The sequence below is a fragment of the Lithobates pipiens genome, unplaced genomic scaffold (genome assembly GCF_037356315.1).
Source record: "Lithobates pipiens isolate NorthernLeopardFrog02 unplaced genomic scaffold, aLitPip1_a1.2 Scaffold_16, whole genome shotgun sequence".
In the NCBI taxonomy this organism is placed as follows: domain Eukaryota; kingdom Metazoa; phylum Chordata; class Amphibia; order Anura; family Ranidae; genus Lithobates; species Lithobates pipiens.
In genome coordinates this window covers 351,038,592-351,061,471 of record NW_027507748.1, presented here as the reverse complement: position 1 = coordinate 351,061,471, position 22,880 = coordinate 351,038,592, and the positions used below count along the sequence as shown (strand labels likewise).

Here is a 22,880-nt window from a genome sequence, read left to right as displayed (position 1 = left end):
GTATCTGTATCTTCAGTCAAGAGGATAATTTGCTCATTCGAATTAAAGCTGATCTCCAGGAAAACTAAAAGTCCTCTCTCAAAGTGGGGCGGCGCCTCTGCTCCAAGGGTTAGTGGTTTATGTCGAGAGACCGTGTACAGCAGTTTTACTTAATCCTCCATTCCCACAACCACCTCAACGCTGTTAGACAAGTCTTTTCAGTCCTTCACTAAAGCAGTCTAAGCAACTCTGAAATCAAGACCAATAAAGTGCCCAGAGCCTTGCACTGGGAAGGACAATGCAGAAGGACAGTCAACTGCTGAAGCATGAGGAAGCACTAGGGGGAGTCGAGATCAAGCAAGAGCCATTTTACCGTACCCTGGACAGAAACAGCTGCAAGACAGTCGTCGTTGCTTCCCCGAAGTGTGGCTTTAAGGTTTTGAACACATGAGTATCTATTGCATCTTACAAAATAATTTGAAGTATGTAGTAGGTTTTAAGAAACATTTATAAAACCTTAAAAGGTTAATGTTTTTGGAATTATAAAAGTTGATATATTAATAAAAGTACTTCTTACAGTTGGCATTATATAAAAAAAAAAGGTGAGTATGCAATAAATTTCAGATCCTCACTAAATGCTGAAAAACATGCCTTCTAATTTTTAGCTAATAGGGCAATTTGTGTTGGAACATGCAGCTCTTCTTTAAACGTTCAGAATAATTACCTGTGAGCAGGTAGGCAGTTAAAATATTTGTGCAAGGCATGTTACAACAGGATTATTTTGCCTTTTAACAACTGCTACATTTAAACTTGTTAATAACCAAACCATTGAATTAATAGATACAGATGTCAGGAGTTTAAATATGAAAAGTAAATCTGTTTATATTTTGCCTTGTTTTGCCTGGCTCCGCCTCCCCCAATCAACATGCTAAAGGATTTAAAAAAAAAAACTTTTTTTTTTTTTTTTTAAAGAGACAGGGGCGAAAGGGAGCTGTACAAATGAGTCCATTCAGAGGCCCCGAGAGCCACACAAAAAGTGCCAAAGGGCCATGTGCTGGTAGGGCTAGATCCTTTGTGCCCAATTTCCCGAAGCCAGTACCTTTTCATTGATTGGATTTCAGTTCTTTCAATCATGGAGGCTCAGCATTAGAGGTGGGCGTTACTTAGAATGGTCTGCATGCAAATGTAATTGAAAGGACCCTGAGGCTGGATGGGAAAGGGTTAAATAGTCATATTTTTGGTAATATATATATATATATATATATATATATATATATATATATATATATATATATATATATATATATATATATATATATATATATATATATATATATATATATATATATATATATATATAGATATATATATATATATATATATATATATATATAAAAAAATTTTTTTTTTTTTTTTTTTACTAAAATGTCAATAAGCATATATTTATTGGTTTGTGCAAAAGTTATAGCTTCTACAAACTAGAGTACATTTTCTGGAATTTACACAGCTTTTAAGGGGCAGTACAAACCCACCCAAATGACCCTATTTTGGAATGTAGACACCCCAAGGAAATTGCTGAGAGGCATGTTGAGCCCATTGAATATTTTTTTTGTCCCGATTGTGAATAATAATAAAAAAAAAAAAAAAAAAAAAAGAAGTTTACAAAAAGTTGTCACTAAATTATATATTGCTCACACATGCCATAGCTAGAAGTAGAATTTCACCCCGAAATATATTCTGCTGCTCCCTACCCCCACCCCCCCCCCCCCCCCCCCCCCAAGTACGGGGATACCACATATGTGGGACTTTGTGGGAGTCTAGCTGCGTACAGCACCCCGAAAACCAATCACTGCCTTCAGGATTTCTAAGGGTGCAAATTTTTGATTTCACTCCTCACTACCCATCACAGTTTCGAAGGCCATAAAATGCCAACACAACCCCCCCCCCCCCCCCAAATGACCCCATTTTGGAAAGTAGACACCCCAAGCTATTTACTGAGAGGCATGTTGAGTCCATGAAAGATTTTATATTTTGCCATAAGTTGCGGGAATAATTACAAACTTTTCTTTTTTTTTGCACAAAGTTGTCACTAAATGATATATTGCTCACATATGCTATGGGCATAAGTGAAATTACACCCCAAAATAAAAATTCTTCTGCTTCTCCTGAGTATGGGGATACGTCATGTGGGGGACTTTTTGGGAGCCTAGCCGCGTACGGGACCCTGAAAACCAAGCAGGATTCAGGATTTAAATATAAAAACGCTACCAAAAAAAAAAAAACCTTAGTGATTGGAGGGATCAGGCCTGACTCTGCTAACGCTGCAGTTATGCGTTTAGTGTTTTGTAAGTGACAGTGATCGATACTACACTTGGGTGGGCTGGGCGGAGGGGCAAAACGCAGGTGCTAGCAGGTATCTGGGTTGATCCCGTTAATGCTTTTTTTGGAACCCTAAACTGCTGGGGACGCTAGTATAGATCTGATCAGATATTGATCTGTTCAGTTACTATACCACTACGGGGAGGTGTATGCTTTGCGCGTGGGTGTTAGCGATACTGGCACTAACCTAGCACTGCCTGGGGCGACGCAGACCCTATCTGACTCTAAAACCTAATTGATATCACCCGCCGGGTGATCAGGGGGTTAAACCTTTATTGAGTAATAAATGGTGGGTGCCCTGATGCTATAAAAAGCAAACAAACTAACCAGCGTCACCCGTAACACTTATATGGTGATCGTTGGTGAAAGGGTTAACTCTAGGGGCAATTGGGGGGTTAAAACCTTTATTAGGTAGTATATGGGGGTCCCCGGCACTATATAAAAACCTGACGGGGAACCTAAATAACTAACTGGCTAACCAGCGTCACCAGTGACACTAATGCAGCGATCAGAAAAACGATTGCTTAGTGACTGGCAAAAAAGGGGTGAAAGGGTTACCTGGGGGGCAATCATGGGGTTAAACCTTTATGGGGGGGGGGGTAGGGGGCTACCCTGGACCCAACACTAACTGGGCACTACAGATCCAACCCATAGCGCTGCTCAGTGCCCGTATTCTGCCAATACATTTTAACAAAACAAAAAAAATTTTAACCAAATTTTCTGTCTTTTTGATTTGAAAAAATAAAAACCCAGCGGTGATTAAATACTACCAAAAGAAAGCTCTATTTGTGTGGAGAAAAAAAATAAAAATTAAAATATTTCATATGAGTACAGTGTTGCACGACAGAGCACTGAAAGCTGAAAATTGGTCTGCTTAAAACTGATCACGGCTGTAATGCATTTTCGGGTCTCGGCAATATAGATTAAACTATACTAGGCCACATGCCCTCAACATGGGGAGAGTGCTTTGGTGTAGACCCCCCCAAAGCACCACAACCAACGAGCAAGGGTTGTGGGAGTCTGCGGGTGGCTTTTTGGAATCTGGAAGCCTCCTTTAACAAGGAGACCCACAGATCCCAGCCTCACCCCTATGTGAATTGGTAATGGGTACACTGTACCCCTACCATTTCACAAAAAAAGTGTCAAAAATAGGAAAGACAGGAGACACTTTGGGAATGCCCCCTCTGACGCCAGAGGAAGGCTGGGGGGGGGGGGGGGGTCACCCTTAGTCACTGAGTGGCCCCACCCTCAAATATATAACAACTGTCATCGAGAAGAAGCATCACTCGGTGGGAGCCTCCCATGGTGGAGCTGTTGCGGCTTTTTTCAGCTCGTCGGGCGGCGCGAGATGGATTTACAGCGCAGGACATTATTTTTCTTTTTATAAAAAAGGACTTGTCCCAAAGTGTCTCCCGTCAGGGGTACAACGTTACCAATTCACATCTCAAGCAACCCTCCGCCGCCCCCCCCCCCCCCCCCCCTCTCCTTGCAGGCTGCTCAGATAAGGGTCTGGTACAGAATTAAATTTTCTTCTTTTTAGATTTTTAAAACACTTTTTTTGCATTGGTACATGTCCCCTGGGGCACTTTTTATAACAATAACTTGCATATAAGCCTTTAAAATTAGTAGTTTTAAACTGTTAGATTACTATTATCCTATAGACTTTAAACGGGGTTCCAAATTTGCCACGATAACGTTCAACAGTCCGACCTGAACTTGTGCTTGGGCCGAACCGTTCGCCCATCCCTAGTGAAGACTAAGCCATTTGTCAATGGAATGCCTGCAGAGCAGCCATGCAACATGTAAGGGTGGAGGTATTACAGTTCAAATATCACAACCAGCCTTGAACAATGAAGTTATTTTAATTGCTCTCACACCAATCTAAATGTCCTCTCTTGAAGTCACATGTCATGTCTGACTTCTTGTTCCTTCCTCCTATAGATCCCCCCCCCCCTAGCCTGCTTATCACAGCTTGCGCAAAGTGGAAGAAGATGTAACTAAACTAGAAAGTTTATTTTTTTTTGTTTTTTTGTCATGGGTATTTTCCAGCCACAATAAAAAAAAAAAAAAAAAAAAAAAAAAAAAAAAAATCTTAAGAATACTCTAGAAGTTGACAAGATCTTGTGTGACACTGAAAATAGGGGAGTCCCAAATGAAGACAGTGATGTCATCGGGAGGTCAGGAGTTGGAAGCAGCATTACAGAATAACGACAGCTTGTTTTGCAGGGTTACATATGTATTCCTGGAAGCCAGGTGGTATGGATGAAGCTGCCCAGTATAGTTACATTACTGTGCGTCATTATGCGCGTATAAATTAATTGATAAATGAGATAGTAAATCCCCTATATAAAAATGTTAAAAAAATAAAAATCCATCCCTGGAAGATACAGCATTAACAGAGAGCATTTACTGACGGGACTCAGAGGTTAGATGAATGAATTATTGACGCGAGTGTACTTCAGTCTGGGCAACATTTTATAGCTCCATAAATACCATACAGCTAAAATAAACTATCTGCCTTCTGGCAGGGATGACACTACACACATTAGAATAATGATAACATGACTGTAAAATTAAATAGGAACCATCAAACCATGTATCCAAAAAGGTAACTACTTATGCAAAATGCATCGAGTCCCTGCCAAAAATGCTTACACAAAAGTAAAAACGTAGCCATCAAAAGAAATAAATTCTGTGCTATACCCACCAATTTACATAGCTGAAGTACACCACTGTCCATAGGAACAAAGCCTACAACGCGGTATCCAGAACAGATGCAGGAACTAAGGGCACAGCATGGCATGGCAGACAAGTGTCTGCAAATTTTGAATGGAACCAACAAAAATCATTGCACTTGCATAGGACAAAAGGAGCAAACCGCTTAGATAAGCAGTCTCCTCTTCATCCACAGCCAGTTTGCACAACCTTCAAATATCGATTAGATGGATCAGTGGTGGTGTCTTAACTCTACACAAGGACAAAACTGCATGGGCTGGGATCCTGACAGATATATTGGAAGTGTGCAGTTTACACTTTCAAAAACTGAAGCTGGATACACACTCTACAACTTGTTGTTTGATGGCCTTCAGATTAAAAAAATAAAAACTATGTAGTGCAACGGTCTGCCTGATTGCATACAAATTGAAACTTAAGATTTGACCCCATATTATATGGTAAATCTAAAAAGGAAGAATAAAAAAAAAAAAAAAAAAAAAAAAAAATTGTATAGTGTGTATCCAGCTTTAGTCTCCCTCAGTGGAGAAGGCCAGGGGTCTCCAAACTTTCAAAATAAAAGGGGGCAGTTTACTATCCTTCAGACTCTAGAGGGGCCTGACTAGTCAGTGGAAGTAGAAGATGTTCTGGCATCAGTGAAAGTGAACAATGCCCCATCGGTGGTGTCAGTGGCAGGAATTTGCCCCACTGGTAATGTCAGTGGAAGGAATAGTGCACCAAGGGCTGCATCCGGCCCCCTGGGGCACCGTTTGGAAAGTGCTGGCAAAGGTTATTAATTGCAAAAAAAAAAAAAAAAAAAAAAAAAAAAAGGGGGGGGGGGGGGGGTTCACCTACCTACGCAGTGTGTCAGTGGTGCTTGAATCCCAAGACCAGCTGCAAAGAACTGCAAATCTTTTGGCAGCTTAAGATCCCTTTCACACCAGGGTGTTTTGCAGGCGCTATAGCGTTAGAAATAGCGATTGCAATCCGCCCTAAAAAAGCTGCACCATTGTTTTAGTCACACTTTAGACACTTTAGTGGTGCGCTGGCAGGACATCAGCAAAAAGTCCTGCCAGCAACTTCTTTGGAGCGGTGTGATTACTGCTCCTCCACTGTTGCTCCCCATTGAAATCAATGGGGCAGCGCTGTAATACCGCCAGCGGTTTTAACCCTTTCTAGGCCGCTAGCCTTCATATACCCACTAAGGGAATACGGCACAATAGTGCTTTAAAACCAGAGAGAAGCCTTAGTTACCTGGCAGGTTGCAGATAGAAAATGTGCTATACCACAATGTATGGTAAAGTGATTGTAAAACCAAACAAACTTTCTTGTAAAGCAACCCATTCAGTTTACAATAGAAATGGTGTATAGCTACAAAAAAAAAAATAGAAATAAAAAAAAAAAAAAAAAAAAAGACAACCAACACAAACACACTAAATAACCGCCCCCCCCCCCCCCCACTCTTTTTTTAATAAGGGATCACATTCCCTCTGTTCTCAGCTGCATAAGAGCTGGGGGGGGGGGGGGGGGGGAGAAAGGAGAAACAGCAGTACACTGCTCTTGTCAGTTAAAAGGCCATGCATGAGGGAGTGAGGCTTGGGAGTCTGATCAGAGGAACACAGAGGAACACCAGGGATTTCACATAAAGGAAGCAATACAAAGAACAGGATACTTTCCAATACAAGTGCATGGTACAGTAGGCACATCAGGAACATAAAATGTTGGGGTAACAAACACTTTAACGTGGTTGTAAACCCTTACAAACCACTTGGACCTACAGGTAAGCCTAGATTAAGGCTTACATGTAGGTCCAAGAAATATCTCCTAAACCTACACGGTTTAGGAGATATTTGCCGAAAGACAGGCGCCGCAGTTAACAGCGATATGCCGCGAGTGGCGGCTTCCGTGCGCATGCGCGGGAGTGACGTCATCGCAGCTCCGAAGCGATGAAACCCACCAAGAAGATGGAGGCTCCAGACTACAGCGGTGACTTCGCTGGCTCCTGTGTCAGGTAAGTGACACATAATGGACTACTATTGGACGCATAGTAGTCCATTATGCTTTACCTTTGCAGGGAATCAAACTGATCAGGGTTTACTTCCTCTTTAAAAAGCACAGCTATGTGTTCATTTCCATTCCTCTTGCACAATACAAAGCATAGCACAATGCACGTGTTTTAGAGAGAATTTTGATTCACCTCAATTATCCAATCATATACAGATGTACAAGTAAAACAGGGATTTTCATGTGACTGGATAATTAAAGCAAATCTTTCAGATCCTTTATTAAAATCCGCCCCATTGTGTGGTGTTACAAAAAAAAAAAAAAAAAAAAACCCACACAAACAACATCACACACACACACCCCCCCCCCCCCCCCAAACAAAAAACAGACCTGCATTTTTTATTTTTTTTGGTATGTGTGCGTGGTGGTCGGTGTCAACAGTCCATTAAATATGAACGCATTGCTTTAATGCATCACATCACACATTAGTGCAAATGGGCACTATGCTCCAAGAGTAAAAAAAAAAAAAAAAAGAATTGCAGAAATCTTCAAAATGTACGTTTTGAGTGCCTACTATGCTGGTGCAATTACCCTCAAAACAGCTTGTTGCTATTAAAGCGGACCTTCAGTCATATTTCTCAAACTTTCCATCTATTAAAAATCTTCCGCCTTTGTTTTAAACTTTTGGATAGTAAAACTTTTTTTTTCCTGCCCGTAAATACCTTTTATACCCCACTTCCTGTTTGGTAAAAAGCCTAGGTTTATAACATCATGCACAGGGCCAATGAGAGCTGCAGAGCTAGAGGTGTGTCGGTGTAAATCCAGAACGTGAACAGGCAGCAGCTTCAGCTGCCCACAGTTAAAATGGATGCAGATTTCTGCAGCATATTTGCAATTACAGGGAAAGATATAGATATCACACATATATAAAAATAATATGCAAAGTGGTTGGACGGAAGCTTCAGAATGGCAAAGATTTTTTTATTACAAATTATGTGAGCAGACTGCAGTTCCTCTTTAAAGCGGAGCTCCACCCTAAAGTGGAACTTCCACTTATTGGAACCCTTCCCCCCCTCTGGTGCCACAATTGGCACCTTTCAGGGGGGAGGGGGGGTTGTGCAGATACCTGTAAAGTACAGGTATTTGCACCCACTTCCAGCATAGATATCCGCAGAATCTGCGGATATTTAGGCCACTTCCTGCGGGTCCCCCACTGTCTGCTGGGAAACACACGGATCCCAGAGACAGCGGGGACCATCCTTATTGCGCAGCGTGACTTGCACATGCGCAGTAGGGAACCCGGGAAGTGAAGCCACAAGGATCGGCAGATCTGTTCTCCAACTCACCGATGGAAGCAGTGAGTCGGTAGAAGCACCAGAGGGCGGCAGCAAGCATTGGAACAGTCGCTAAGATTGTTCTTATGGTGTAGGGAATCACTGGCTGGAAAAAATAAAAAATAAAACCCCAACACACACACACACACACACACACTGCAAGGCAAAGCTAGCTCATTATGAATTACTTAAAACAGAGATCTAAGCCCCCACAGCAATCCTCAGTCACCACCTCCATGATACCCAGAGTGACTGCACCGCTGTGACTGGCCAGAGTCGCAATGACCTCACTCCCACACATGCGCACTGGTGTCACCACTAACGGCATGATCGCCTGATATCTACAGCGCATGCACCGTAGACATCGGTACCGCTATTCTTGCAAATATCTCCTAAACCTTTTAGGTTGGGGAGACATTTCTTGCACCTACAGGTAAGCCTCAATCTAGGCTTAACTGTAGGTTAAAGTGGTTGTAAGGGGTTTACAACCATTTTAACACTTGATGGTTTAAATTTTTTATTGTGAATTACATATAGGTTTAGGAAGATTTGTAACTCATTGTATTCTATTTTTATGTAGATTTTACACAGCGTTACAACTTTTTTGGAGTTAGGGTTGTACTAAAAGCCAGTGTGCATGTGTCCTCACATAAAAATGCAACCACTTTTTTTTTTTTAATTTTATTAGTTAAATTTAAAACAAAGTAGTCATATTATATAGACAATAACTGAAGGAAATAAAAAGTAACAGCCCTATGTAAACTAAATACTTTTAGTTTTAAGAAAGTGGTCACCTCAGATGACTAGGACCTTAAAACCAATGCCTTCACAAAGTCATGGAATGTCTCCGACCACAAAACTCCCTTAATTATTATTTTTAAACATGACATAATGGTACCACCTACAAGTCAGCAAATTTTACTTTTCACTAAATGTACAGAAGAAAACATACTGAGAATTCCTGTGTTTCTTTTAAACAGCTAAATTAAAACAAACGTCTGGGATACATTCTTCTTGTGACACCTAAAACATAATTCTTAAATGACAAGCTTTCAACGTCATAATTGAGACATTCCTCTGAGTCAACTGAAGAAAAAACACACAGTACCTACCCGCAGGGGAATTTCACTGTCATATAAACCACAAGAATCTTATGGTTTTTCTAATTACGTGTTTCTCCTAAGAACTAAAACAGTGGACAATGTAAGGTGAATTTTTAATTTCATTTTCATTAGGTAGATCCTATCCTCATTTACCACATTGCCTTCTAAAAATATTATTGTTGACCATTTCAGTGGTTTAGCTGGCAATGCTACTTTAGAATAGTATATACGGTACATTGGGGTTTTTACTGGACTTGGTGGAACCAATACTGGCGATGACAATATATAAAATGGATACAGTAAAAAGGACTTCTTTGCTAAAGCAAGGAGGAGAACCTGAAGTTTATGTTACCATCCATTCAGTCGTCAGCAATTTTTTTTCCCCCCTCCCAAATTACCGCTGAGTGTACAACACATTAGGAATGCCTTTTTCACGTGAACTGAAAACCAGGTGAAAGCCATTATCTGTAACTAATTTCAACATTAAAATACATTTAGAATTGGAGCAGAAGAATGGGAGGAGACAGGACAATGACTCAGCACAACATAACAATAGATTGTAGTCATGCCACAGATAAGGAAACCCATTTTAGCTGTACTTTTGAAAAAGTCACTGAAATTGATTAAAACTGGAGCAGATACATTTTGCAAACGTGTCTCACATTAATCTAAAATTGGCGCCAAATTCATGTGCCCGTCAAGAACTTGTAGGTGGCGCAGCATGTGACAAGTTCTTCTACAATGCACATAGGAAATGTTGCAAAATCTTGTCTCTGTACGGCAAAAGAAAGTTGCTCTTCATTAGCTCCACTTTCGTAAGATACGAACGATCAGCATTTTATACTGAACTTGGTGTTGCACCACAATGTAAAAGTGGAGCACATTAGAAGTACCTGAACTTGATGCATGCATTGCTGTCAGGACCAAAACTCAGGAGGTTTTCTGAATTAGGTGCAACACATTGACAGGCAACTGAACACTAAAAAAGTGCCAAAGCAGCTTTATAGAATCTCCCCCCCCCCCCCCCCCCCCTCAGAGTAGGTGTATAGAATGGTTCACTACAAAAAAAAAAAAAAAAAAAAAAAAAAAAAAAAACCATAGCAGAAGTGATCAGATAATCTAATGTATAGATTATAGAGGTAGACACTGTTCGGTACCTGTAGACTCCCCTTGTGAATAAATGCTCCTCTATGCACTGACTCAGCCACACACTGTATCCCGGCCTTCAATTCTAAGCTCTGCCATAGTCCTCTTCTTGCAAACCCAGGAGTTTGCTTAATTAGCTGTCAAGGCCCTCTCAAAAACATATATGCATTGCCATTCATCTGATTTTTATTGCTTAGAAGTTCAGCAATGACAGACTGGCACCCCGTTTGTTAGTTGGGCTGAAAACAGAAGATCATTTCACTGCACTAAATGCGATCTATGTTAACCACACATTTTTCTAGTGCAATTATTCTCAGCCAAGAGTCCATGGAACCAAAAAAAGTGTACCTTCAGCCGTCTTCGATCAACCTCCCAATGGTAGTGCTTGTATAATTCCAGGACACCAAATATTTTTAGTTGTCTGAAAGGATGGCCATACTGAAAGCCAATATTAAAAAAGAAAAACAAAGGCATCCTTCCCACAGACCCCAGATTAAGTTAAGTTGCTTTAGCAGGGTTTCATTACATCATTCACCTTGGGTTAAAAAATAAATAAAAATAAAAATACCCACACCACATACACTGGTGTTGTACACAACACCAAACTCATAATTTCCTCTGCTTTTAGGAGCAACACTTATGAGCATCCATGGTGCTCAAGTAAACTAAAAAAACAATGTAGTCTGATGCAGGGTTTTTGGTCTCCCTTTCATACTCAAGTAATGCCATTTACTCAGAATACTGCCTTGTTTGACTTTGTGACAAAGTATTCACCAAAGAACAATATAAAATAAAAACTCTTATAACATCCTAATGCCCCAGAGAAGATTCCATAAGGCTTTATGATTCATATTCCAGAACAAGTTTATTATTTATAGAAAGGACTTTGGACAGGTAACACTGTGCAAGATAAGGACTTTCAACTGTACTATAGCAACGTGTGTGTCATTAACACAAGAAACAGTTTAATTGTAAATATAACACACACAATAATATAAATGTATAGTAAGCCATTCAGCTATAATTGTACTTGTGCCTAAACTTACAAGTTGCCCAAAGTACGGTTACCATCCAATAGCCCAAAGTCATATAGTCATGGACGCTGGATACTTTCAGTGTTGCTAGGTGGTGAGGACGCACCTAAACAGCATTCAAACAAAGTACATTACTAACAAATAGGGCATATGCACACAGATGGCTGACGAGTGACTTGTTCTCAAGCAGTAGCTGAGGCATCTCTTGCAATGTTCCATGGTTGTCAGGTACTCATAACCACTAATGCCCAAACCAACTGTCCCCACTCCAAATAAAGAGAAAGAATAGCTAGAAGTGTTCATTTGTGATTTCCTTAGCTTTTTACCAGCATCTGGGATGTCTAGCAACCTCACTTGGACTGCTTACCTAGCACCAGAAAAATGCTATACATGTATAAGCAACTAAATGCACCATCAGCGAGTACCTTACCCATAGGATACAAAGCAATATAAAGCTCTAAGCAAGCTATAGAAGATAAAACATGCTGGTCTTCTGGAAATGCTGGTTGTCTGGTTGTAAAACTTCAATATCATTGACCCATCAAAGCCATCATCTTTATACTTGTACAAGGTCAGTTCTGAAGCCAAAGCATTAGTATGATAGAGACTCTAGCAATATCAGGAGAGGTCAGCAATGGCTGCCATCATATTTCTTTCATAAGTTTCCTTAACCACTTGCTTACTGGGCACTTAAACCCCCCCCCCTCCTATCCAGACCAATTTTCAGAGCTGATGCACTTTGAATGACAATAGTGTGGTCATACAATACTGTAACCAAATTTTTAATCTCCCCCCCCCCCCAAATAGAGCTTTGTTTTGGTGGTATTTTGATCACCTGTGTGATTTTTATTAAAAAAAAAAAAAAAACAAAAAAAAAAAAAAAAAAAAAAAAAGGGTAATTTTTGTCCGTCATTGATGTACACTGATGAGGTGGCACCGATAGGTGGCAGTGATGGGCACTGATGGGTGGCACTTGTGGGCAATGTCAGATGGCATAATTGCCTCTTCCTTTTCAGGACCGATGTCCCTTTAAGATGAGTCGGTGATCGGCTTTTTTTTTCCTCCTCTGCTGTCAGCATGAGGAGAAAAAATAAAAATAAAGGATCACCGAGCTTTTGTTTTGATCTTGTGAAACTCCCGGAAAAAAAATATAAAAATAAAAAAATAAAAATAAAAATAAAACCCACACATGCCTGAAAAATTCCCAACAAAAAAAATCCCATTAATTTCAAATGGCACCAGTTCACATCTGAGCGTATTGTCATCTGAAGCAAAACGCCTAAAAAATAAATAAAAAACAGGCACGAAGCTCAAAAAAAAAAAAAAAAAAAAAAACATGAGCTTCTTTGGGGCAGATTACAGGCATTTTTTATGCCCTTTACATTGGTGCCTGAACAAAATCTGCAGTAAAACGTGCTACTTTGAAACGCTCAGGTGCGAATGCAGCCTCAAGGTAAACCCCTAGAAGTCGTAACTGAATGTTATATAATGCAACAGTTATGCATCATCACTGGTCAAAGACCGTCGTATTGAAGTTGCACCCCAAAGTCAGAGCAGCCTTGGGAGTTGTAAAAGTGTGAACGTAGCCTTAATGAAAAATGCCAGCACACACACACACACGAATGCATGTGAAGGTGTGCCTCACAGACAGATCGCTGCTTGACAGGCCTGGGATCAGCAAGATTGGGAGACTGTTATCCGGAAAAAAAAAAAAAAATAAATAAACCCCACATTCATTTAGGTACATGATTCAGTAGTGCTGTGTACCCCAAAATGTACAGAATCACATTTTGTAAATAGTATTGTTTTCCACTCTTAGAGTTTACAGTCAATATATAGGGCAAATCACACTTAAGTCTGATGAATAATAAACCAGCAATTATGTTTGTGCTCTTAAAAACTAACCTTTCCTGTCATTGTGAGAACTTGTTCTACAAGAATATACAAACTGCATGCACGTTCTTAATGTGAACATTCATATACCAAATTAAATACTTAACAATGCTCTCTTACCCAACCCACAATGGAGCAACTGCTGGGGAAGGAAAAAAAATAAATAAAAAAACAAACCCCACACACCACAATATATAAAAGCAAGGCAACAACTATGTAGTAAGAGGACCTACTTAAACTATTCATAAAATCTACATGTAATTAAGTAGTTCCTTGCACTGCATAGCTGGAAGATCTAGAGGCGGTTGCACAGTGAAATTGTATCATGTGCATCATCATTAGCAGATTTCAGATAGTTATGAATCCTCCCAACTTTGAATGGACTGGCAAGCACAGATGTTGACCACATGTTGACCAGCATGCCTTAAGTATGCATCATTTTGTACATCACATGCATACCCAGAAGAATTTTTGTAGGTTTCCTTTGGAAAGCGGTTTGATGGACCCAAAGCCACAAGGACCCGCGTACCCCACACTAAAATGTCAGTACAAGTAATACTGGAATAACGTACAAATGTATAGCTTATTGGAAGTCCTAGTGCAGGGGGTCTCAAACTGGCAGCCCTCCAGCTGTTGTTCCATAATGCCTCTGCGAGTCATGCTTGTAACTTTCAGCCTTGCAATGCCTCATGGGACTTGTAGTTTCACAACAGCGGGAGTGCCGCCAGTTTGAAACCCCTGTCTAGTGAATTAAACCTCACTTGTGACTTTATTCAGTACAGCTGATTTACTAAAAAACAGGAGAGTGCAAAATTTGGTGCAGCTCTGCAAATAAACCAATCAGCTTCCAGGTTTTTTTTGTCAAAGTTTAATTGATCAAGCTGAAATGAGAAGCCGATAGGCTTCCATGCACAGCTGCACCAGATTTTGCATTTTCCAGTCTTAAACCCCATACACACTATCAGATTTTCTGCTGATTTTTGTCTTCAGATTTACCAAAACCATATAATATGAGGTCAAACCTTAGGAGTTTCATGTTGTATGCAATCAGGCAGGCCCTTACACTGCATGGTTTTGGTAAATCTGAAGAGAAGAAAAAAAAATAAAAAATAAAAAAACACACGCACACACACTCTGTGTGTATGGGGCTTTAGTAAATCAGCCCCACTGTTTTTTCAAAAATCCTAAAAACACACGGCAGCAGAATTTGCAGACTCTGCCATAAAATGTGTATAATCATATCAAGCCAATCTCCATCCAAAATGTTTTGAGCACAAGGAAGGGATAAAATCCATCAGGTTTTTATTGGTGGCTGTGTCCACTTTGGGGAAATTTCCCCTCACTTCCTATCCCCAATGTCAAGAAATCACAAGGATTTTATGGAGGACTCCCTACCTCTAGAAACATGCGACTTTCTTCACTTCCACCAGTTCTCAACCTGCCCAGGCCCCACACTCACGTGCTGCCATTTTTAAAGTTTATGTCAGGAGGGCTCTCAAAGTATTGTTATACTGAACATGCACAAGACAGAATGTATGACATTATGGGGGTTATTTACAAAAGGCAAATCCACTTTGCACTGCAAGTGCAGTCACTGTAAATCTGAAATGAGGGGGAAGCTCTGCTCATTTTATCATCCAATCATGTGCAAGCTAAAATGCTGGTTTTTATTTTCCTTGTATGTCCCCCTCGGATCTACAGTGACTGCACTTTCAAATGCACTTGTAGTGCAAAGTGGATCTTCCTTTAGGGCCGGTTCACACTGCGGCGCGAGGCGAGGCGACACGGCTCGGCTCGCCTCGCTCCCGCAAGTCGTCCCCATTGAGTACAATGGAACCGTTCTGAGAGGAGCGACTCGAGTCGCTCCGACTCAGAAAAAAGGTTCCTGTACTACTTCGGGGCGACTTCGGGGGCGACTTGCATTGACTTCTATGCAGAAGTCCTCTGCAAGTCGCCCCTGACCCCCCCTGCAAGTCGCGGCGAGGAAGTCGGAGACGCCTCGCCGCGGCTCGCAGTGTGAACCGGCCCTTAGTAAATAACCCCCTATGTGTCTCAACTTGCACAAGCAGTATGGCAATTACATCTAAAAAAAAAAAAAAAAAAAGAGATAGGAGTGCTGATGTAAATGTCACCAAGTAGTAACAGGGGGAAAAAAAAAAAAAAAAAAAAAAAAAAAAAAAAAAAAAAAAAACACAAATTTAACATTACTGGAATTGAAAGCATAAGATTCACGATTTCATTGCAGTATTTTCTCTAGTCCTAGCCCTTTATTTAATTTTATTTTTTTTATTTTTTAACTTCGTGTTACAAATAGAAGTCAGGTGAAATTTACCTTATTTAGTGGGGACAAACAAAAACCTTCCACACACACACCATAAAAAATTAAAATATAAAAACAAAAACAAACAAACACACACACACACACACACACACACCTCAGGGCCAGCATGTTCAGGAGAGGAGCTTTTTCGCCACAAAAAGAAATAAAAATGCTTGGCGTGCCTAAACATATTTCAGCTCTAGGCACGTATAGCTCTTGCGTATTCATTTTTAACACGTTTGAAAAATTAGGTTTCAGGAATATTTTAACGCTGCTTTCTCCTGCTGGGAGAAAAGGTGTTTAGAAGAGTTGCAGTGTACATGAGGTCTAAAAATTCTGGCATGTAGTTACAAGTATGTAAGGATGGAGAAGGATCTAGGCAGAAACTAATAACTGGGTCACAACGTTCCTCGTCCTCTCCTTTCTTTATGGAATATGAAGGAAAAAAAAAAAAAAAATAAAAAAAAAAAGAGAGAGGGGAGGGGACATAAGATACAAACAGATCACTGTAATCCCAAATTTTCTGAGATATGGGATAAAGAAACAAATTTTCATAAGAGCAGCATTACTCCATGACAATTGCCAGATGACACAGGCTAACATTTTCTTATGTTGGTGAATGAGGAGGACAGACATCAGGAGCCAATACCACTTGTACCCAAAGCTGCCTGCTAGGCATCACTGCATTTACCCCATGGAAAAGGAGCTAAAGTTTAGGTTTCATTCATATTAAGCCGATGTCGCAGGTTGTAATGCCATGATGCTTGCAAGAAGACAGATTATCTCAAAATGATTTTGATGTCCAATATCAACAAAATGCAATTGCATTTTTTGGGGGGGGGGGGGGGGGTAATTGATCAGAAAAGAATCTAAGCAGCAAACAGCCTTGACTGTAGATTCTTGATCATCTTAAGACAGTATCTGCCAGTATATGTATTCATTGAATAAACACTTCTGCTTCCTTTGCATGATCCAAACATTAAGCTTGGGATCCATGCAGCCAACGTTTTTAGCTTTCATCATATACATGCATGTCTGAATTTAGCACTCAATGGTTTAAGTGTGTGAATAAACAACTTTATTATAGACCAGGTATAGGCAACCTTGACATTTCAGCTGTTGTGGAACTACAAGTCCCATTGCAGGACTAAGCCACAGAGGCATGACTCCCATGATGGGACTCCATTTCAGGTTGCCAACCCCTGAACTAGACTAAAGCACAGGTAGAAAGATTAAAGAGAAATTCATTGGGTGCACCACTTTAAAAGCCTCAATACTTTAAATTCCAGAAGAAGCAGCAATAGAAAAAGGTGTCAAAAATGTAATCTCAGACTTGTTCTGAGTTAGTTTTGCTTGCAATTTTAAAAAGCATGATTCACGCACGTTTCCACATGTCGCACATAGGGCAGCCTGTTCACTTGAATGGGCTTCCCTATGCACGTTTGCTGTGCCAAAGAAGTTCAGGGAGCAAATCTTTGCCTTGAACCAGGCGTGATTTTACAGTCTACATTTAGGATGAATGGTACCCTAAGGCACGTCTTGCTCTCATTCCCAATTGCCCGAATGTGAATGGGTCCTAAATGTTCCTTGTTACATTTTAGGCATAGTGGCTATCTGGCTGTTGTCAGTTGTCCAGGTTTGGAAGGAAGCATCACAATAGAACATTATTACAAATCAACATGCAACTGAACCAATTAGGAAAACCTGATGAACAGGAAAGTGAAGTTAATGGCTCATTAGGCGGATATACAAAGCTGGCTGTTAGGTAGCTGGTTATGGACATCGGTATACTACTCTACAACAACAGTACAGACCAAGGCATAAGGAGGCCATCAAGAAAAAAACCAAGTTAACAGGACCCTTTCCTTCACCAAAACAGGAAAAGAAAAATAAGTAATTTAAGTCCCCTCTTCCCAGCAGTATGTACTCGCCTTTCTTTTTGTGACATCACCATCCCTCCTCTCCACCTCAATGAATCAGAGTGCCTTATATCCACTGAAAGAAATCAAGGCATTCTGTGAATGGTGGCAGCGTGAGCAAGCATCCCCTCTGGTCGCTATACAGAAGGGAGGCCAAGTGGCACAGGACCCAGAACATTGCAACTATCACTGTAGTACCACCAACTACTGCAGTGATTTCCATTTTCCCCAGTGGAGAGCTAGACCATCAAGCATGAGATATGCACACCTGAATTGTGCCAAGCTGGACCGATGTAATAATCATACCTGAAGAAGTTCAGCTTTAGGCTGACCAGAACAACCAATCACACCACTGCTTTTATTTTTTAAAGTGCAGAAAAAAAATAAAAAAATAAGGGAATTTGGTTGCGATTTAGAAACAGACACCACTTTTCCTTTCTTTACTGCTCCAACAGTCTTCCAGCTAAACCCTCCCCCCCCCCCCCCATTCTTCTTGGATAGAGAGGAAAATTAGAACCTCTGCCAAGTTATTACTGTTGTGGAATTGGGGTTGCACGTTTTATATAGGAGTGTGGGTGTGTAGGGAATGACTAAAACCCTGTCAGATTTCCCCTCCCCTTTCTGTCTCCCTGTTGTAGATTTTCCCTCACTTCCTGTCCAGTAAAACCAATGTCAGCAGGACAAGTAGTGAGTGTAAATCTCTCTAATGAAGCCAAGGATGGCTGTGGAAACCATCAGGAGTTCAACTCCTTTACGCTAATCAAAACTAGAGCATCACAGATCAGATATCTCCCCATACACGACCGGCAATGTGTGTCCATCCTTGAGCAAGCCCTCAGGAGTGCCAAGACCTGACTCAATTCTTGCCTTACCTTTGACAGCCCACTGTATCTTTCACCTGCCCTCATTTAAAAAATTAAGGGACAAGGACCATATTCCTTTGGGAATAAAGGCCTCTGATCATTTATTATTGAGACAATATTGGCCAGCCTAATTCTAAAGGAGAAATATTAGAAGATGTTAGCCATTGCTTCCTATATACATGACATGTCAGAGTACCTGCACGGTTTTCAACGAGATACCAAATGTGCGGTGGATAAAAGATATACATTTCATATTCAGGCAAGTAAACCTAGCATGTCTGCACCACTACATCAAGGGCTTTCATTTCTTTCAAACACTAAAAACTGGTGCAGTCCTTATTCAACATCTATAAAACTACAGGAGGGGCAAAAATAAAAAATTGGTGCAGCCTCTCTCAACTGTTTACATCCCATAAAATAAATTGAGGTTTAAGGGAACCCCTACTAAAATGACAGCATCAGAGGTCAGTTGGAAGAATGCCCCATGTATTGTTGGTCTGTGGGAAGAATGTCCCCTTACAGACCGCTAAATAGATCAGTTGGCATGCTGCCAGCTCTGCAAAGTGGCACTGGACCCAGTACTATGCAGGGACCATCAGAAACATCTAGAACAGCCCTCACTAAATGGTTGAACGAGGTCCAGACTTACACAGTGACAGTCCCATACAGACTGCCAGCCAACCAGTCCCTAGTGCAGGTTACCTTCCCCCTCCGCAGTCACTGGTTTCTAGGACTGCTAGCATCCAAAAAAGCACAACCCCAAATACACACATTGTCATGTGCATGCCCTGTCCCAGTATCACAGGAAGATGGAAATGGCACTACCCCTATCCAGACTGTCCTGCTTTGCCTCCTGGTTACTGCCCTTTGCCTGTCTTGACACTAAAAATGTATAGGAGCACTGCGATGGGGCCACCTGGGGCAAAGAGACCGTTTGAGACGGCCATGTATGTAAGGGGGTGCTGTGCTGGAGACGCCTTATATAAAGGGGGGGTGCTATTTTTTGATAGACATACAATGTCTACCTAAATCATAATACAAAACATAAGATTCAAAAACGCTTTTCGCCCAGTCCCCAATTTTTAATTCAATGCCCCTGCTCCAGAGGAACCCTAGTTGAGAATGGTGGACTTAGCGAGAAGAGACTAGAAAAATCACAGGATACGTACAATCATTTGCATTAGTATTGTGGTGTGTACTCTAAACTAAATGGGGTTAAATTATTGCTACCATGCGTTAATTGACAAATAATCTAAAAGGGTGCTTCAAAAACCCTCAAACAGACCACACGTGATCAGTAAAGACCATGCCTCTATTAATACATCCAGAAACCAGACTAAAAACGTAGCAATATAAAAAGATTTCAGCTACAATTCCACATTCGGACAAACACGGTAGGATTCAAACGACTACATTCCTTGAGCGAAGACGCTGCTCCTCTGCGGCTAGCCATTAGATGAAACTAGTAATTGGAATTTTGCTGAACTGCACAGCAAGCTTAAGCCTGCAGATGACCTTGATGCAGTTTTGCTGATTTTTATTGCCGCATTTTTTTTTTTCCTCCTAAATTAATCAGCTCATCTGGTTCCGCACAGTAGCCCCACACCAATATTTAGGCTAAGCTCGTATTGCAAGCGGAAAGGAACAGAGAAGGGGGGGGGGGGGGGCTTTTGGGAAAAGCATGAGAAATCCATCTGAATGTAATTGAAACAAGGCAACGTGTGGACTCTTTTTTTTGGGCCTTGTGTGCCATGTCATGGATTACCCCAGAAGCAGAATTTGGTGTCCCGTCCCCCCCCCTTTTTTAAAAGTTTTCCCTTTAAGCCCCGCAGGCATTAAACAGTGAAATGTGTTGCGGATTGATGACTCAAGCAGAGAGTACAAATCCTAACAGGAACAGGACTGCGGCAAAACGGAACCCAACAAGCCAAAAAGGACCATCTCAGTGTTCAATAACCCCCATTAAGCTCTGTACACCGCAACGACGCTGCCACAAAAGTAACCTTGTTTTAAAAATAAACTATTATAAAAAAAAAAAAAAAAAAATTCTTTGCAATAAGGAAGTCATTTTATAATCCCACATAGAACGTCGTGTCTGCAGTCTTGCCAAAATCAGCATAAGGAATTCATAATCGTCTTTTAATGTCAGCCAGGCCTATTGGAGCAGCGTTTAACCCCTCATAGGCTTCGCAGAGGGGGCTTATTTTTGAGAGGGGGGGGGGGGGGTGTTCAGAGTTAATGATTAAAAAAAATAAAAATTCAGAATGAAATGCCTAGGATTCCTCCATGAGGTGTCCCTGGCACAGTCCCTGGCACAGAGAAGTTCATAGAGGAAGGTGTTAGCAGCCCACCTGATCTTCTCACTGCAGAGGAGGTGACTGCAGTCCTTGGAGGACTACAGGAGGCAGCACATTCCTCCACATCCACGACTGTGGGAGACACAACTACAAGCCAATGGGGGTCGTGCTATAGGCTGTACACCAGCACAGGACGTCTGAGCACTCCCCAGGGAGGGGGGTCACCAGCTGAAAGTCTCCTCAGAGGACATGACACCACTAACTTGTACACCCGAGCACCCCGGAGCGGTACTTACCTGGCGTACAATGGCACAGGAAAGGAAGAAAGTCCCTGGTGGCGGTGGCGGCTCGGTTTCCTGAGCAGCTCTTCCCCCCTTCTCTTCCCTGCAGTGCAGGGCTCAGACATCACATTCCAGGCAGGGGATAGTAACAATGCAAGGTGGGCTTCCCTTCCCTAGAACCAGCCTCCACACTGCTGCCGTCACGGCTCGGCCATATAAGGAGAAGCTGGGCCGTGCACTGATAGGCGGGGCCCCGGAGAGCCCAGGGGAAGGGACAGACCGGGGAGACGAGCACACAGCCGGCCGGGGAGGGAGAGGGTGCAGTGTTTGCTGGAGGCCAGGGGACACGTACAAACACCAGGCAACGTCACGGCTCTCTCTCACTAATACACCAAACTATTCAAGTGTATGGGAAAGCCAGACACTTCCGCAAAACAAATGCCCCCACATTGATAAAAAAAAAAGTGTGTTATCAAGCAGTGGCGTCACTAGGGTTAGTGTCACCTGGTGCAGTAAAACAAGGTTTTAGCCCCCACCCCCCAAGTCAGGCTAGTGCGTTGGTGCAACACCCCCCCGCCAAAACCTGCCACAATGGATGGTTCTGGGTTGGGATGGGGGGATTTATGGAGCCGAAATGGGATCGGGGGTGGCTGGAGCTGGGATGGGATCAGGGGGATGGCTGGAGCTGGGATGGGATCAGGGGGATGGATAGAGACGGGGTGGGATTGAGGGGATGGCTGGAGCTGGGATGGGATCAAGGGGATGGATGGAGCTGGAATGAGATCGGGGGATGGATGGAGCCAGGATGGGATTAGGAGATGGATAGAGCCAGAATGGGAATGCAGATATCTCCCGCATTTGGCTGTGGGCTCACAGACACACTTGAGTGCCAGGCAATCTCCCGACTCTGTCCCGCCCCCTCCCCTGGCCAAAGACGGAGCAGCCAACTAGAATACGTCCACTTGGCTGCTCTGTCTTCTATCTGTGACCAGGGGCTGGATGGAGCTGAGGAGCGCTCCACAGATGTACACTGTTAGGCTGCACTGGTGGGCACTGATGAGGTGGCACTGATAGGCTGCACTGATGGGCACTGTTGAGGTGGCACTGATAGTCTGAACTGGTGGGCACTGATGGATGCTGATAGGCTGCACTGGTAGGCACTGATGAGGTGGCACGAATGGACACTGATGGGCTGCACTGGTAGGCACTGATGAGGTTGCACGGATGGACACTGATAGGCTGCATTTAATTGGCACTGGTAAGGCTTGATTTCATTGGGGGGGGGGGGTGGTCGGCGCCAGCACAAAGCGTCACCTCCCTGAAATTAGTATTTGCAGGTTGGGATGCCTGGGATTGGGGGATGGATGGAGCTGGGATGGGATTGTGGGATGTATGAGCCGGGATTTTGGGAATGAATGAAGCTGGGATACGATCATGGGGTTAGATGGAGCCGGGATGGGATCATGGGGGAGGTGGATAGAGCCAGGATGGGGAAGGGGTGGATGGAGCAGGAATAGGTCATGGGGGGGGTGAATGGAGCAGGGATGGGATCGGGGTGGATGGACCTGGGATGGGATCAGAGGGTTGGATGGAGCCAGGAAAGGATCTTTGATGTG

At 42.2% G+C, this 22,880-nt stretch overlaps 1 protein-coding gene across 1 annotated transcript in view; it reads right to left on the bottom strand.

The window, feature by feature from the left end:
* The window catches only part of LUZP1 (leucine zipper protein 1), a 138,241-nt gene extending 116,720 nt beyond the window's left edge, over positions 1–21,521 (bottom strand). Inside the window, exon 1 of the mRNA XM_077481897.1 lies at positions 21,280–21,521. The gene's annotated coding sequence lies outside the window, so the exon portion shown is untranslated. The remainder of the gene's footprint in view (positions 1–21,279) is intronic.
* Between the last annotated feature and the right edge of the window lie 1,359 nt (positions 21,522–22,880).